Source organism: Delphinus delphis, chromosome 2 (assembly GCF_949987515.2).
Source record: "Delphinus delphis chromosome 2, mDelDel1.2, whole genome shotgun sequence".
Classification (NCBI taxonomy): domain Eukaryota; kingdom Metazoa; phylum Chordata; class Mammalia; order Artiodactyla; family Delphinidae; genus Delphinus; species Delphinus delphis.
In genome coordinates, this window is record NC_082684.1 from 106,924,464 (window position 1) to 106,941,806 (window position 17,343).

Below are 17,343 nucleotides of genomic sequence, written 5' to 3' on the forward strand. Positions count from 1 at the left end.
AAGCAAATTATCTTCCATGATTTGGGTGGGCCTTATCCAATCAGTTGAAGGCCTTAAGAGAAAAAGACTGAGGTCCCCTGAAGAGGAAGGAATTCTGTCTCCAGATTGCCTTGGACTCAAGACTTCAGCATCAACTCTTCCCTGGGTCTCCATCTTGCCATCCTGCTCTGGGGATTTCAGACTTGCCAGCCCCCATATCTATAAATACATGTCTCTCTCTCTCTCTCTCTCTCCCCCTCTCCTCTCCTTCTCCCTCTCTCTCTTTCTCTGATATATGTTATATCTCTTAATATATATCTATCCTATTGGTTATATTTCTCTGGAGAACTCTCACTAATACATGCCCCAAGCCAGGGGCAGGCTTTATGTTGATAGCACCACGGCGGGGTCCACCCCAGGAAGGCTGGCAAGCCAGGGCAGTGCAGGTCCTGGGTGGTGGTGGGGGGGACCAACAGCCCAGGGACATGCAGGTCAATGGCAGGAACCAATCCCAAAGGTTCACTGAGGACAGGCCTGCCACTCCAGACCCCAGCTCAGCAACTGAGTAGAGGCCACAGGGCAGTGGAGCAGGGTGGCCAACTCCAGAGCCGTTCCTGGCATCACCAGGGAGATGTGTGTTGACCTCTGTGGCACCTGCCAAGGAGGGGGCTGGAGCTCCCCAGCATAACCCCTGGGGATGCTGAGCCTGAGATCAACATTATAGTCCTTGCTCTCATCTCCACCCATCACTTATTTGCTGTGGGACTTTTGGCAACTGATAACTTTTTTGCACCTGAATCTTTTCTATCTGTAAAATGGGGCTAGTGGTGTTCCCTCCTCATGGGGGTTATTGAAAGGATTGAATGGGACAATTGTTAGATAGCGCTGAGGATAATGCTTGAACATAAGTGATCAGTCCGTGTTAGCCGCCAGCTTTTATTATAGCAATGGCCCCACTCTCCTTCGGAGTGCATTCTGAGATACTAGGATTACACAAGTCAGAGATTTCAGTAACTTGATCTGCCCAAACAAGAAATGGGCTTACTGCTTGAGGTAGTGAGCTCCCTGTTGCTGGAGGTATGTAAACAGAGCCAAGAGGATAGGTGAACCAGAGAGGGATGCCCTCAGGCTACAGTTCATCTGGGGCTTCAGGAACTGTGTTAAAGCTTGTGTGTTATGTGTCCAGACTATGAAGGTCCCTCCTGATTTTAGCCTTTAATAGGTTGCTGGTTCCCATCTCCTTGCTTTCATGCCCTGATTTTCTCTCTGCCAAGCCCTTGTGATTTGGCTGCCTCTCCGTCCCTTTTGGTGATTGAAGTCACCCTCCCAGCTAAGGCCAAGGGATGCCAGCCAAGGCCTGAATACCTTCCTCAGGCCTGAAACAAGGAGTTTCAGGTCCCTGCTCTGGCTTCAGAAGGAGCCAGGCAGGCACTCTCTCTTCTTCTCTGCAGGCATCTCTGCCTGTCTTGGTGACTGCAGTCCCCGCACCATGACAGTACAGTTTTGACAGCTTGTAGAGCAACCTTGTTCAGCTAGAATTGCCTGCTGAGCCAGGGCCACCATGCACAGTTGTGCAGGTTGGGTACTGCATTACTCCAGGGGGTGCCCTGGTCCTTCCTCCCAGGGTTGCTTATTGCAGGGGGAAGGGAAGCATATCAGAACCTTTAGGTGAGGAGGAATGTCATCCTAAAAAATATATCCATCATTGGGTATATTTTTATATATCCAATATATAAAAATAATTCCCTTTTGAGAAAATGAAATCCTGCATTGTTTAGGCAAGACAACCATAGAAAGTAAAGGTGGACTAAATCTTCTTTTCTGATGGGGCCTGTGGAGAAGATCTTGATTCTCAATGGTGTGTGCAACTGGTGGGGGAGAGCAAGAGATGTTTATGTCTGTTAAAAGGCGATCAGAGAGGGCTTCCCTGGTGGCGCAGTGGTTGAGAGTCCCCCTGCCGATGCACGGGACACGGGTTCGTGCTGCGGAGCGGCTGGGCCCGTGAGCCATGGCCGCTGAGCCTGTGCGTCCGGAGCCTGTGCTCCACAACGGGAGAGGCCACAACGGTGAGAGGCCCGCGTAGCGCAAAAAAAAAAAAAAAAGGCGATCACAGAAAAACGTTGAGAAATCTCATTGTCCCATAGAGTGGGCGAGCTCCTGGCTGCCACCTCTGGTGTTCAACAGGGGGTGAATGTACGGTGGAGGGCACTGGACAGGCTGGGGGAGGGCCAAACGGGGTAAAAAGGCAGGGGGCACGGCCACCAGCGGGAGGGGTTGGCCAAGGGGTGGCTTTAGGCCCTGCTTAACCTCCAAAAGCCTTCTATAGCCACCCCAAAGAATACCAACAATCACGATCCTATCCTGTGTGTAAAGAAGGGGAAGGAAACAAAGTGGCCCAGCTCTTTGTGCTGTAGAGGTCATCTGAGCATGCGCTCTAAGTACAAGCAGTGGATTCCCTGTCAGCGACCACGTGCCTCACACAGTTCCAGGCATGGAGTTGGCACTTAGTAAATCAGGGTTCGTTTCCCCTGAGGCCTCCCTCCTTGTAGATGGCTGTCTACTTCTCTCTGTGTCTTCACATGGTCTTTCCTCTGTGCTGGCTGTGTCCTAATCCCCTCTTCCTATCAGAACACCAGTCAAATTGGATTAGATCCCACTCTAATGACCTCATTTTTACTTTACTACTTCTTTAAAGACCCTGTCTCCAAATACAGACACATTCTGAGGTACTGGGGGTTAGGATTTTAAGCTATGAATTTGTGGGGGACACAGTTTAACCCATAATGGATGAGCTGCATCCCACCCCCATTTCCCATCTTGGCTGGTGAACTCCAGCTTGCTGGGGCCAGTGTGGGTTTGGGACAGAGGGGTCATCACGATGCAAAGACCCTGCCCATCCATGTCCTAAGGTATGTGGTCCAGGTCCACGGGTCTTACTTGGTCACCAGGTCACTGGACTCTCTTGCTCCACGCCCCCTTCCTTCTCTGAAACCTGGTGTGGCTCCCTGAGGGACCCTCTGTCATTCCCTGATCCACACTCACCTGTCTCCACCTCACACATGCTCAGAAATCTGCCATCGGCTCCTTTTAGCCATCAAGTCCCACATTCACCCTGGAAACTCAGACTGCTCCAGACTGATGCTGGCCCCAGTTTCTGCCTGGCTGGGGAGAGAGGCTCTGTTCTTTTGCATTTCTCCTGTCCTGTCCCTGCTCTGTGGCCAGCCAGGGACAGCAGTAGGCATCATCTCACTCCAAGCTAGAGCAGGTCATAAGACGTATCTCCCCAAAGGCCTATTTTCATCTATCCAAAGCCTTTTTTGTTCTAGATATACGCTGGTTCTAGATCAGGAGAGATTTTGTGGCATATGTCAGGGCCATGTTCCCAGCAGCCTGTGCCGGTGGCGTCTGTGGGTGTTTGCATCTCAGCTGAATTGAAATGCAGCAATGCCACCCTTCTGTGCCACAGGGGCACCTCCCAGCCCTGTTGACCAGTTAGTCATCACCTTGGCAGAGCCCACAGATCCACATAAACCATCTGGAGTGAGGAAATCCAAGTGAAGCGAGAAATCAGTGGAAAACAGCCAAGTGTCCAGGCAGTCACGTGTATTCTTGTGTAAATGATTACCTGCGGGCACAGAAAAACAATCACTCTGTAGTGTCAGGTGAAAGCCACGGGTGTAGGTCCACTGCATGTAGTGAAAAGTACAAATATACCAACTTCATGAAGTGCACTCACCAAGGCGTCAGCAGTGATTATCTCTGGGTGATGGGCTTGGGGAAGCCCTTTGAATTCTCTTCTTTTTGTTTGTCAGTATGGGGGTGGTGGTGAGGGGCAGCTTGAGTCTAAATGGGATTCATACAGTCTGGGCTGGCCTTGTGGGCTAACAGGACTTACAGCCAGAAGGGTATTTTCATGTGACCTTTGGGAACTACAATTCTAGTTCCACAATCCCACCAACCAGGATTCTGATCACCAAGTCTAATGTGTGTAGTGGTTTCCCCACATCAGCACAAAATTGTTGGACACCAGCTGAGTGTCCTGTTATTGAACTCAATCTGACACTGTGGAGATAGCATCAGACTCCACAGGTTAAGGGCTCAGTCCCACAAGACCACCCTCCACTGCAGATGTCTGTTGCAAGTACATGTTGTCACCTAGGCTTCTGACCAACTGGAAATAAATCAGAGGTTCCACAACCCCTTCCTTGGGTTTGATTAATTTGCTAGAGTGGCTCACAGAACTCAGGAAACTCATTTACTCACTAGATTACTGGTGTATTGCAAGGGATATTAAAGGATGTGAATCAACAACCAGATGAAGAGTTACACAGGACGAGGCCCTGAATAAAGGAGCCTCTGTCCCTGTGAAGTTTGCGGAGTTTGGGGGCTGGCAAGGTAGCATGTGGAAGGGTTATGGGTCACCAGCCTGGAAGCTCCCTGAACCCTCTCCTTTTGGGTTTTATGGTGGCTTCATGACATAGGCATGATTTGCACAGGCTCCGGACGCACAGGCTCAGCGGCCATGGCTCACGGGCCCAGCCGCTCCGCGGCATATGGGATCCTCCCGGACTGGGGCACGAACCCACGTCCCCTGCATCTGCAGGCGGACTCTCAACCACTGCACCACCAGCGAAGCCCCAGGCATGATTGATTGATTAATTAATTGACCATTGGTGATTGCTTTCACCTCCAGCCTCTCTCTCCTCCCTGGAAATTGACAGTGAGACTGAAAGTTCCACCCGTCTATTCAGGGCTGCTTCCTCTGTCAACCAGCTCCCTGTCTTTAGAGGATTTCCCCAAGTCGCCTCATTAACATAAAGCCAGTTGTGGTGGAAAGGGGCTTGTGAATGATCAGACACCCATTTCACTTTTGTAGCTCTGAAGTGATTTCAGGAACTGAGGAAAGGAGACCAAGTATTATAGCAAAAGATGTTCCCATTGCTTTTATTGCTCATGAAATTCCAAAGGCTTTGGGAGCTGTGAGCCAGGAAGCATGGATAAGGACCAAATGTTCATTTCTTATAAATCACAACATCACAGGAATCTTCTGAAAGTTTATAAATTCTGTAATAACAATAATAATAGCTAGCTTTCATGGTCTTTACAAGGGGCCAGGTATTTGCCAAGCAGTTTGCTTTGATTTTGATGCATAGGTACCCCTGGCATCCCTATTTTACAGACGAGGAAACTGAGGCCAAGAGAGGTTGAGTAACTCATCAAAGGTCACACAGTGCTAAGAACCCAGCTTTTAACCACTCACGCTGACCACCCTTCAAAGTTCCCTGTGGTTTGGGGAATGACCGCTCTCCATCTTACCATCAGAGGAGCCAGGCTCTCAGGGTACCGTGCTGGGGGCCAGCTGGCATGCATAGAGGCCTCGATGGGTTGACAAACTGTGCGGCTTGTCCCTGAACCCATGTGAGATGTCCCCAGAGGCTCTGAGGAGCACCTGGGGCTGAGGGCTGGGGTCCCGGCTGACACCTGTCAGAGCGAGGATCACTAATGTCAGTAATTCCAGATGTGCCCACAAGGTGGCGCCACCAGGAGAAAGGGATACTGATTTTTTTCTGTTGTATGAAACTTTTAAAAATTACGAAAGTGACACACGCCTCTCATAACAAGGCAGAGGTGTATAAAGAAAAGACTTCATCATCCCCCACACACACCTTGTTCTCCCTCCACCCAGGAAAGTCAGGTTGAACCTCTCCACTCTTTATTCCAAGTTCCAGCAAACATCAAACACACAGGTGAAGGACTTTTTCTTGTTTGTTTTAACTTTGCTTTATTTATTTTACTTTGTACAATATGGGATCATCCTATACTCAGTACTGTGCAACCTTCAGTCTTCATTGAAGTGAATATCACGCCCTCCCTCTAGGTTAGTGAACAGGTGATTCTCATTATTCAGTAGTCAGGCTCTGTAAAGTCCTGCAAAAATGGGGAAGAAGCAAAGGCTGAACCAGCGCTCCTAGGGCAACACGGGGTTGGGTTCCTGCCAGCCTCAGGTCACCGCATTTTTCTCAGTGGATCAACAGGTAGCTGTATAACCTTGTTTGGGGGATGTTTCTACCTAAAGACATTTTATTTAATATACATTGTTGGTTCATTAATGTTGCACTTAGGATCAACAGCATTATAACTCATGCCTGAACAAAGCTAATTGAATGGCCGTATTTTCTCCTTAAGGCCCATCTTATCCTGTTTCCACTTGGGAACACCAGACGGCATTTCATTCACCACTAGGCTTGGGGGTCATTTCAAAGCGCGAAATCACCACAAAAAGCGTATAGATGTGAAAAAAAAAAAAGTGGCCCTGCGTAAACTGCCAAAAGGACACTTGTCTGGCATCTGAGAGCCGAAACAAGAAGGCAGAATGCCGCCTTGCTGGACCTCAGCTGGAAACGCCAGTGCTCCACCACTCAAAATTTTCCCGGCTCTGCCCACGTTGGAGAATGACTGTGCAAATCCCAGTGTGTATTGGTTTTGGGGTTACAAATAAATTTTAGAGAATAGGTGACTTCACAAATACAGAATCCATGAATAATGAGTGTTGACTGTATATTGATTAAGATATATTTTCTAAAATTTCTATGATTAGTCTGCGGGGGGGTTTTGGTGTAGGCGGGTGGTAAACAGAAAAAAATATTAGTTGCTTAAAAAAAAAAAAGGCAGGGGTTGGGGGGAGCGGTTGAGCTTCCACCTCCCCTGTTAACTCCATTTGCCGCCCTGGTCTCTCATGCAGAGATAAAGTGGAAGCAGCCTAGCTGGTCCCAGGAGGTGGCCCTTGGCATGGGCTGTGGCCAGGGGATGTGGGAGGCCACAGCTCTCCCCACAAGGCACACAGAACTCTGACGAAGGCAGGGAGCTGAACAGTGTCCTGAGGCTTCCACACCTGAGGGCTGATCGTGAGGGAGGCAAAGGAAGCATTTCTCCCCATTTTACAGATGAGCGATGGCAGTTCTCAGAGGTCCCCTGCTGAGGCCACGTAGTGCTGGACGTGACCTACACTGACTCAGGCCTCTCACCTTGACACTTCCTGCTGACATCCATGGAGTCAGTGCTGCTTCGGGACCCCTGGGGGCCAAGCCCCTGGAAAAGAGTGGATTTTCTCTTCCCTTCCAGGTGGATCTGGCTAGAGGACCTGGAAGGCCTGTGGCAATGCCAAGTAGAGGTCTATGAAAAAAATGAGTTTGAATCCTGACTCTACCTGTCTAAGCTATGTGACCTCAAGCAAATTATGCTGGATCTCCCTGGGCCTCAGTGTCCTCATCTCTAGAAGGGGAAAGTCATGGCTTGTGAGGCTTATCTGCAGTAACATGCGCTGATTCCCTATTCAGAGAGGCTTTGGTTGTGTGTCCACTTCCCCCCAGCTGGCTGGCCCAGCAGCAGGGTAGGTAATGGCAGGATAGGGCCAGAGAAGGTGGCCAAATGCCTTTTCTTCATTTGGTCCATCCTCCTGAATGCAGTGTCCCAAGAATGAACCATTCTACCTGACATGGAGGGGAATGGTCTATGTCACATCCAGGCCAGACCCCGGCTCACTCCAGGGCACAGGGACCCCGGATGCCAAAACCACCAGGAACCCCAGAGACCAGCCTGTCTAGCCCCTTTATTTTACAAAGGGAAAGGCCAGTCACTTAGGATTCTTCTGGCTTCAAGCACCAGAAACCTGATTCAAACCAGTTTTGGCAGACAAAGTGGGAATTTTTTGGCTCACACAGCCAAACTGCAGAAAGGGAAGGGATGACAGGAACCTGACGTCACTGGGGTCTCGTCCGGCTCTCCTCTCCTCTCCCCGCGGGTCAGACCAGCTTTCGACACATCACAGGTGCATGGCTGCAGCAGATTTGACACCTGACCCTCTCTTCTAGCTACCGTTTAAAAATATCCCAGGCAAAGAGCCTGATGGGGCCCCTTTGGCTCACCTGCCACCTTTAGATCTGTCCCTGTGGCCAAGGTGGTGCCTGCAGCTCTTTACAGACCACCTGTGGGCGGCAGGGTGTGTGCACGGGCTGGGTGGAGAGCAGTAACACCGAGGGTCCTGTCCGAGGAGCTGTAGTGATTTGACTGTCCCCTGTGGTCAAGGTGAATGTGTGTTAAACATGGAAGTAGATAACGTATGGCGGGAGAAAAATGACTTCTTTTTCTTTGTAAAGTTTAGTGTAATGTATGATTTTTGACCAATAACAAGTCCACCATTCCTAATTCAAAAGCTACTGCAGGATTGAAGTGAAAAGTCTCCCTGTGTCGCCGCCCCCTGGAGGTGGTCATCGATGGTGTCAGTTTCTTGCATTCTGGGGAAGGCAAAGAGCCTTTGGAGCTCCCCTCAGGACTTCCAGGGTTGAGCGGAGTCACGGAGAGGACCAAGAGCCAGTGTTTGTTGCTCCCATCTGGTCCTGGGGGTGTGCCTGCCTCTTGGTGGGCCCGGCCTCCCCTGCCCTTCTGTCCTCCCAAGCTGAACCCCCGGAGAGGCGTGGGTGACCCTGGGGCTGGAGTCTGTCAGCAGCTTCCACGATGCCCTCCCCTTCCCACCCCGCCCTGCTGGGGCTTAGCTTCCAATCCGGAGGGCTGGCCTCATTGTGGCCTCCCCCACCCCCAGGACTCCTCCTAGCCCATCAGACCCAGGACTGGCAGGAGGCTAGGGCACCTGGACTGGGTGGTCAGAGTCTGCTCTCTGCCAGGCGTGGGTTGCTGAAGGAACCAGACACACACCGACCCACTGTGGTTCGGAGGTGCCGAATCAGAACAGCCCAATCCCACCCACCTCGATAGCTGAGGCGTGAGGAGCCCCGTGCCGGGGGGTCAGAGCAGCCACCTTTGCTCTCTGACCCTTGCAGTGGGGGCACAGTTTTCCCCTGGGGTCCTGCCTCTCGGAGCCCAGTCACACTTCAGCGGCCTTTGCTTCCAGCTGGGAGTCACTGAGTCTCCCTGCAAACCCAAGGAGGGGCAGCTGAGCCCTGTCGCTGTGGATTCCTGGGGTTACACACCTTGCCCAGGGCCCTCACACTGGGCAGCCCCCTTGTCTGGAGCCATTAGGCTTCCTCAGCAAGGTCCCCAGGGTTCCTCTGTTTGCCTGGTCCAGACCTGCCCTCCTGCTAGCTTGTGTCCTCTGCTTTCCAAGATGCTGCCGGTCGCTGAGCTGAGGTGCCGCAGGCCCCAGGCCCAGGCATTCAGCCGCTCTTCCCTGCGGCCTCTCCCTTCCTGTGAGTAGGGGTCAGGGAGCGCTGGTCGTTTGCTGGCAGCTTTTAAGGGTAGCCCGGAAGTCCCTCTCCTAGATCCCCGTTCTTGGGAACCCACAGAAATTGGCGGAGAACTTGGCCAGAAACATGGATGGAGCACTTGTTGTCCTCTGAGCATGAGCCGGGCCCAGGGTAATGAAGAAACAACCCCTGCCCTTAGTGCTGGGAGCCAGTGTGCATTTCCCAGATGCCCTTGCAGCTATGGTTCTGGGTGTGATTTATATTCTGCCTGTGAGGTACACTCATGAGAGATTTGAGAGGCCAAAGAGAGGCAGGGGCCGTCTTCCTGTGGCCCTGGCACAGACCAGCTCTGGCGGACAAGACTGTTGTCGCAGCCCAACTCGGTGTGTCACTCTCTAGTCACTGAATTTGCATTGTGGTGGCAGCAACGGTGGTAGCCGTGGCAACAGTGGCCTCCTGTCCTCTAGAATCTGGCTCCAGATCCCAGCTGCAGTAGCGTGACCTTGAAGCAAGTCACGTTCTAACACCCACTATGCCAGCCCTTCCAGCCATCTTTATTCTTGCTGGTGAAGTTCTGTACCACATCTCATTTTGCTTGAAATAACCAGAGTGTTTCCTAGTTCCTACTCTGAATGATACGGATATGAAGGTGAAAAAGAATTTGTTCTCACTGGGGAGATTCACTGGTTCGCGCAACATATATGGATTGGGCACTTCCTTCCTGCAGGCTCTGTGCTGGGTGCTGGGGATACGAGAGAAACCAGACACGGCTCTCAGCGAGCTCACAGCTGGGTGGGTGTGTGGGTGAGGGCGGGGGGAAGCTAAGCCACCATGGCCATGTGATCCACACCACAGGGTGCGCTGGGAGCCCAGAGGAGGGTCCTGGCATCAGTCAGGTTCAGTTTCAGGAAACAGAGACCTTTCCAGATATTTTAATACAAAAGGCACTTAGTATAGGGAATTAGGTGCTTACAGATCTTTGGAAGGGCTGGTGGGTGGGCTGTCAGCTGGGCCTCCAGAATGACTTCCAGAACTGGGCCTCTAGCAAAGCGACCATCCTGCCACAATCACAGCCACGCCTTCAACTTTGCATCAGTGTGGCACTCCAATGTCATGGGGAGAGCTGCCTGAGCTTCCCAGGCTGGGATGGCCTTCCAGGCTCATCACCATGTGGTTGCAGCAGTAGCTCTGGTGACCTTGGGCATCTTGTGTTCTCAGATGAGAATGTTCATGGCCCCTGCACGCTTCCTGAAAGAGGATGCAATCAGAACGCTTGGTCACCATCTGGTTTGGATCACCCCCATGGGCTAAGCGTCACCTCATCGACATTTAGTCTCTTTCAGACCTGGTTGGTCCACAGCTACCTTGACTCAGGTACCTGCCTGAGTCCAGCCAGTTGTGGCCAGGGGAGCACAGCTGGTTTGCTGGGGATGGGGCCTTGGGCATGGCAGGCCTTTGTGAGCCTCCTGGCAGGATCCCCCCCATGGCCACTGACCCCACCAGATGCCAACCTGAGCTGCTTCCCGGCTTTATGCTCCGACGGTAATGATTATGTGATTGAAACTAACCTCTGCCACCTGAAAGTGTTTCTGGAACAAAGCAGGGAGGGACTAAATAAATAAATAACCAGACCAATCTAAACTGAATGGCACATTACAATTACCAGACATTACAATTTCCCCTGAAGGACAACAGACAGAATCTTGTCTCGAAATCCTGACAATTGAATGCCAAGGCAAGATGACCATTTTCTTCCAGAAGCAGGATACCTGGGATGTTCCCCTACATGTAAACACCTGATCTCAGAGAGTCTTGCTCTCATTTATCCCCCAATGAATGAATGACTTAAACCTTTTTTTGTACCTGGGATGGGATGGGGTCTGTCCCCTTTTAACAGGAGAGCAAGACAATCTCCACAAAAGTTCTAGGTGCTTAGAGTTTAGCGCAACTTAAGGAAATGTCTCTGCAGGAGAGAAATATGCATCTCTTTTAATCCCACAGCCTATATTTTGAGCTTAAAATCTTTAGTGACAAACAAATGGCAAGAAACCCATTTACCATCTCTGGTGGGTGGGCGGAGTAGTCACTGCAGGTCAAGGCTCCGTGGGTGGTGCTGTGCTCATCCCACAGGGGGCACTGCTCGCCAAGCCGGGCCTGGCCGGGATCTAATAGATTAGGACATGGGATTCGCAATTTTGCAGCTGGCAAAACAGGCCACAGGGCCCTGGCCAGGGCTTGGAGCCCATGGATATTTCAATCCCTCAGGAACTGAAGGTTCTGCCCTTCTCTGTCTGGAAGGACACACTGCACTGATGCCATGGCCCCCAGGATGGATCCTTGTGGGGACTTTTTTTTCAGTGATTTGTAGAAATGTCACTTCCAGAAGTTGGCATTTGTTTAGTATGTGAAGTATGTACAAGTATGCAAATGTATATCAGAGAAGCCAGTTCAGTTGCCTTTCTCGTGGCATGCACATGTGGATTGAGATGGCTTGGGGCTGATTAACATCAACGTTTTAAGAATGAAATTGTCTTATTGACCAAGAACCTCATCTTTTTCCGTTGCGGAGCACAGGCTCCGGATGCGCAGGCTTCGCGGCCATGTCTCACGGGCGCAGCTGCTCCGCAGCATGTGGGATCTTCTCAGACCGGGGCACGAACCCGTGTCCCTTGCATCGGCAGGAGGACTCTCAACCACTGCGCCACCAGGGAAGCCCAAAAACCTCAACTTTATCTTAAACTAAGATACGTTAACTGAGTGTCTCCTTACTATATAGTGTTCATAATGTTCCATTCTTCTGAGGGAGGAACTTATTTTCAGGTGTGGATTTTTGTAAACCGGCTGAATTTCTTGCTGGTGTCTGTTATTTTTAAATTTTATATGTTGAATTATACATTCAATGTATATTTACTATATAAATTAGGTATTCTATAGCTGTATATATTAAAATTATATTTATGATGTGATAGTTTTCAAGTTATGGTAGAAATAAATCAAGTTTTCTTTTTAAATACTTCTCTGTATCAGAGATATCTCCAGTATCATAAATTGTTGTGGAGAATCTTGTGTATGGCCTGGTCTTATCTTGGTGAAATTTACTTCGGTGAAATTTAGCTAAAGAGATAAAAAAAGAAAAGCTCGATCATTTATTCAGCAAATATTTAATGAATACTTAATCCGTGAGAGTTCTTTGCATCACAAGCAACAGGAAATCAACCCAAATGAGCTAAAGCAAAAAGGGGCTCTTGCCATTGGAAATTTCAACATTGACTGGCTATTTGATGGTAAGGAAATACTGTTCACTTTTTGGTGGAATGCCTGCTTGGCTCGGCGTCATTAATAAGCCCAGTCCCTGGCTGTGGGGACTGAGTCAGCTCCTCAGCCCTGGCCAGGAGTCAGGAAGGGACTATTGGTGTTGGCCAGGGGTGGGGTGGGGTGGAGGGAGACAATAAGCGTCCACCTCTATGTGCCAGGTTCCATGCTAGGGACACACAAATGGACAGGGCACGGTCTCTTCTGGTCAGGAAGCTTCTCATCCACAAGACCAAGGATTTGCATTTCCATTAATTCCCTTTTTCCCTTAAACTACACAGGTTTGACATCAACAATTACCCCTCTGAAATATGAAGCACATTTTGAAAATAGCCCACACCTCTCATCCCCAGTTTTACACACATGCCAACTTGATCCCATAGGTGGTAGACGGAGACCTGGCACGGCAGGAGCTGACCCCAAACGAGCCCTCCCCTTCCCATGTGTTTTTGCTAGAAACAGCTCAAAAGAGATGGTCGCCTTCTGCTTTCTGAAGTCCGGTAGCACAGGTGTGGTTATTTCAGGGACAAATGCCCTGGAGGTGCTCATAGTGCTGGCACAGCTTTTATGGAGGTGCTGACGTAAGAATAATCACACCTTACACTTTGTGAGCGATTACTCTGGGCCGGGCGCTGTTCTCAATGCTTTACACGTAGAGCTCATTTGACCCTTGCAGCAATTCCATGGTGCTGGTGCTATAACGTCCCCATTTTACAGATAAGGAGACTTATGAACTGCGTGGTAAATAATATTTGGTTAAAAGACCCCTCCCCTCCCCCCTTCTTCATCCTGTTCCTCCTGTTCAACTCCCTTGGGGGTCCCACTGGTCAAGCACAAAGGAGGAAGACTCATGAAAAATATTAATAAACTCACATGTTGTACACACTGCTGTATTAGAAATGGATGACCAACAAGGACCTACTGTATAACACAGGGAACTCTGCTGAATATTATGTAACAACGTAAATGGGAAAAGAATTGGAAAAAGAATAGATAAATGTATATGCATAACTGAATCACTTTGCTGTACACCTGAAACTATCACAACATTGTTGGTCAACTATACTCCAATATAAAAGAAAAAGTTTTTTTAAAAAAAAGACCTGTATCACTCAGATACAAATATAAAGTGTTAAAAAAATAATAAAAATAAACTCATGTTGCCTTCTGACAAATATTGGGGCAGCTATTAGCAATGACCTGGGATCTTACGCCAGTCACTCTGGTGTGAGCCCGTAGCAAATCCAGGATCAGTGTTGGCTTTCTGTCTTCTCAGACTCCCTTTCTCACATGGGGTGTTTAGTGGGCTTGCAGAAATGCCTGGTGGGTTTGGAATCATACAGTGCTTGGGTCCTATTCCAGGCCCTGCGCTCACTGTGTAATTTTTGGATAAGTGAGTCAACCTCATACTTGTTACTGGAGACTTTTTCCTTTTTCCTCTGTAAAATGGAATAATAATAGTACCTACGTACCAATAGTCCCAAAGGGGTTATTGAGAGGATTAAAGCAGATGGTACCCTAAAATGTTGAGCCTGTTTCATTTGGCAGTGGTAGCTTTTGATAGAGGTAGAACAGTGATATTTTCTCTCTGAGTCAGAAACTGCTGAAGCTGGGCTTGGCAAACACGACAGAAAACGGTCACCAGGAAGTAAGCTCACTAGAGGGACCCTGGAGGAGCAGGCCGTGACCGAAGAGTCCCTTAGTCAGCAGCAGTGATGCAGAGTCTGCACCAGCCTGCATCTCCAGCACCAGCCCATGTCTGGCACGTAACCTTGGAGCTGGGGGCCTCAGCTTTCAGGGTGAGTGGGTGTTTACTGTGTAACGCAGTTATTGAAACCCTTGCCCCTAGAGCAGGTCTCCCTGGGTTCAAATCTTGGGGAAGCTCTACCACTTACCCGTTGTCAGGCTTTAAGTGCCCTACTTTATCTCTCTGTGCCTCAGTTTCCTCATCAGTAAAAGGGGATAATAATAGTACCTCTATCCTAGGGGTCAATGCGAGGATTAATTAATTAGATGCCAGAAACTGACATCTAATAAGTGCTGTTGTTATTACCAAGCTCCAGCCACGGCCTGGAGCAGAGCATCCAGTGAGACACAAGGTCAGTCTTCCTGGGCATTTACAACAGTGGAAGGGGAGATTTAAAAAAAAATCAGCTTTTGTTACAACTGAGGTACATGCTTTCCAAAAAAGTACAGTGTTTCAATTTGGACAGGGGGTTCCTAATAAATTTGTCTCTTGCTATGTGGGAGGAGAGGTCCAGGGAATTGTAGGGAAATGTACGTGGCTTCTCAGGTATTACTAGTAAAAATAGACTTTTCTAGAAGGACACACTCTCACAGGAGCTCCCGGAAAAGACGGGAGGGAAGGTTGGGGAGCTGGGCTCAAAACCCTGGAAACAGTGCAGCTGGGCAGGAAGTGCTCATGCCTCCGGGTACCCTCCCTCAGCAGGAATCAGTGTCAATCAGTTTTATTCTTGCTGAAGATTCTGATTCCAGGGCCAGGGTATCAGACTGTCCTGAAGTAGCTTCTGGGAGGCGCAGGCATCCTGCTGGACATTTCCTGACACTGAACCTATGGGGAGGGCTGTTCTCTTAATGGATATCAGGCAGGTCCAGCAACACCATCCCCGGAAGTGACATTCAGGTAGGGCAAGAGAGCTTAGCTTTTTTGTACCATAGACACCTTCTAAGAATAATGTTTTTTAAATGCATAAAACACATAGGATTACAAAGGAAAACAAAGATAATGAAATATTAGAAAAAACAAATAGATGATATAATATGTAATTTTTTTGTTAACTCATGAAAAAGGAGATCAGGGCAGTGGCCTACCACACTGTTATTCTGAAGTACAGATGAGTGTATATTAGCCATAAAAAGGAATGAAATTGGGTCATTTGTAGAGACATGGAGGAACCTAGAGACTGTCATACAAAGTGAAGTAAGTCAGAGAGAAAAACAAATACTGTATATTAATGCATATATGTGGAATCTAGAAAAATGGTACAGATGAACCTGTCTGCAAGGCAGAAATAGAGACACAGATGTAGAGAACAAATGTATGGACACCAAGGGGGGAAATGGGGGGGGTGGGATGAATTGGGAGATTGGGATTGACATATATACACTAACATGTATAAAATAGGTAACTAATGAGAACCTGCTGTATAGCACAGGGAACTCTACTTAGTGCTTTGCAGTGACCTAAATGGGAAGGAAATCCAAAAAAGAGGGGATACTTATCGCTGTACAGTAGAAACTAACACGACATTGTAAAACAACTATACCCCAATTTAAAAAAAAGAAGAAATGAAGTACAGATGAGTGTAAACAATATTTTGAAAAATCTGCAGCAACTGTAATGTGTCATGGACATATCTGTGATTGCTACTGGGGACAAAGCCCCAGGTGCTGCTGATACTACTGTGGCTGGTAGCCTAACCTCATAATTGAAGGAAATGCTAAATTGCAGTAGGAGATTAGAAGAAATAATGAAAATGTTTTCCCCATTTAGGGAGTCCCTGATTTAAACTGAGAACCTCTTCTCTCGGCATTTTGTTAAATATCAGTGGTACAAGGTTATGTGAAAAAGCCCAGATTTTAAGACACTGAATTTTCATTTGCTTGTATTTTTTGCCAAAAGAAAGAAAAAAAATACATTTGTGTGTATATTAAATACATCTAGAACAATGTATAAACAATATTTCATACTTAAAGAAAAGGGAAATGTATGGAAGGATCTAGGTTCAACGCCAGTGCAACCTTCACAAGCCTTGGTCTGGGGCTTCTCTCCGCCTCTCTGGGCAGGATCAGTCCGCAGGACAGGCGGAGGAGTGTGTTTCCCTGGGTATCCCCAAACCACACCCCTGAAAAATACCGAAGTCGGTTTTTCAAGTCAGTTCACGGTGTCCTGGCACACGCACGGCCTGGGAGGTGGGCGTCCACTTTTTGTGAGGCCTGAGTTTTGTCCCTAGTCAGCTGTGTGTCCTCAGGTCTGTTTCAAATCTCTCTGATCCTTGCTTTCCTGGGTCTCCAGCATCCAACTCCCAGGCTCTCGTTATCCACGTGGGCCTTATTCTGCGGCGCTTTGCAGTTTATCAGAGGCACCTGGAGCAACAGGAGGTGGATGCAGAGATAGGAGCCCGCAAAGACTGGAAGGCAACCTCTGGTAGCTCCTCGGGCGCGGGGGAGCCGGACGCGCCGGGGCGAGGGCTTAATCTACCGGTGGCAGATTCGGGTTCAACGAAAGGCAGTATTTTTACCCATCAGAATTGCCCAGGATGAAGAGAGGGAGGGTGTTCCCCTCAAACGTGAATCTCTGTTATTCCCACTTATCAGTTGATTTAAAATCGGGGTTTCCGCGTAGGATGCCCCCCCCCCCACTCTACCAGCGTGGGGGTATGAGCCCGGAAGGTACATTTTAGAAAAATACCACTACTCCCGCCCCCAGGGCAACTAAGGGAGCAATTTCAGTGGGTCATACTGGGTGTGGAGTGTGGTGGTAGTTACTTCGGCAGATCTTGGTGTTCCCAGACTTCCACGTGAGGTGGTAATCGGCGACAGCGTTTCGTACTGTCCCGGTATTTAATTACCAAGAAGGAATAAGGCAAAAATTGTAAATGACCCCTACGACCGCGGCAGGACTCGAACCTGCAATCTTCTGATCCGAAGTCAGACGCCTTATCCATTAGGCCACGCGGCCGCTCGACAGTTGATCGTCTTTAGACAATCTAAAAAGTATTATTACCGCCCACCGGCTTGCCCAGGACGAATCCATCTGCTTCTTGAACAGGGGAGGTTGGACCTTGGTTCCCAGAGTTCTTCAGGGAAGGCCCACCCGGAAGTCCTTCCT

General features: G+C 49.0%; 1 non-coding gene across 1 annotated transcript; it reads right to left on the reverse strand.

Moving 5' to 3' along the window:
• Window positions 1-17,120: 17,120 nt before the first annotated feature.
• On the reverse strand, window positions 17,121-17,193 carry TRNAR-UCG (transfer RNA arginine (anticodon UCG)). Its single transcript has one exon. It is a non-coding gene; the product is annotated as a tRNA-Arg (tRNA).
• Between the last annotated feature and the right edge of the window lie 150 nt (window positions 17,194-17,343).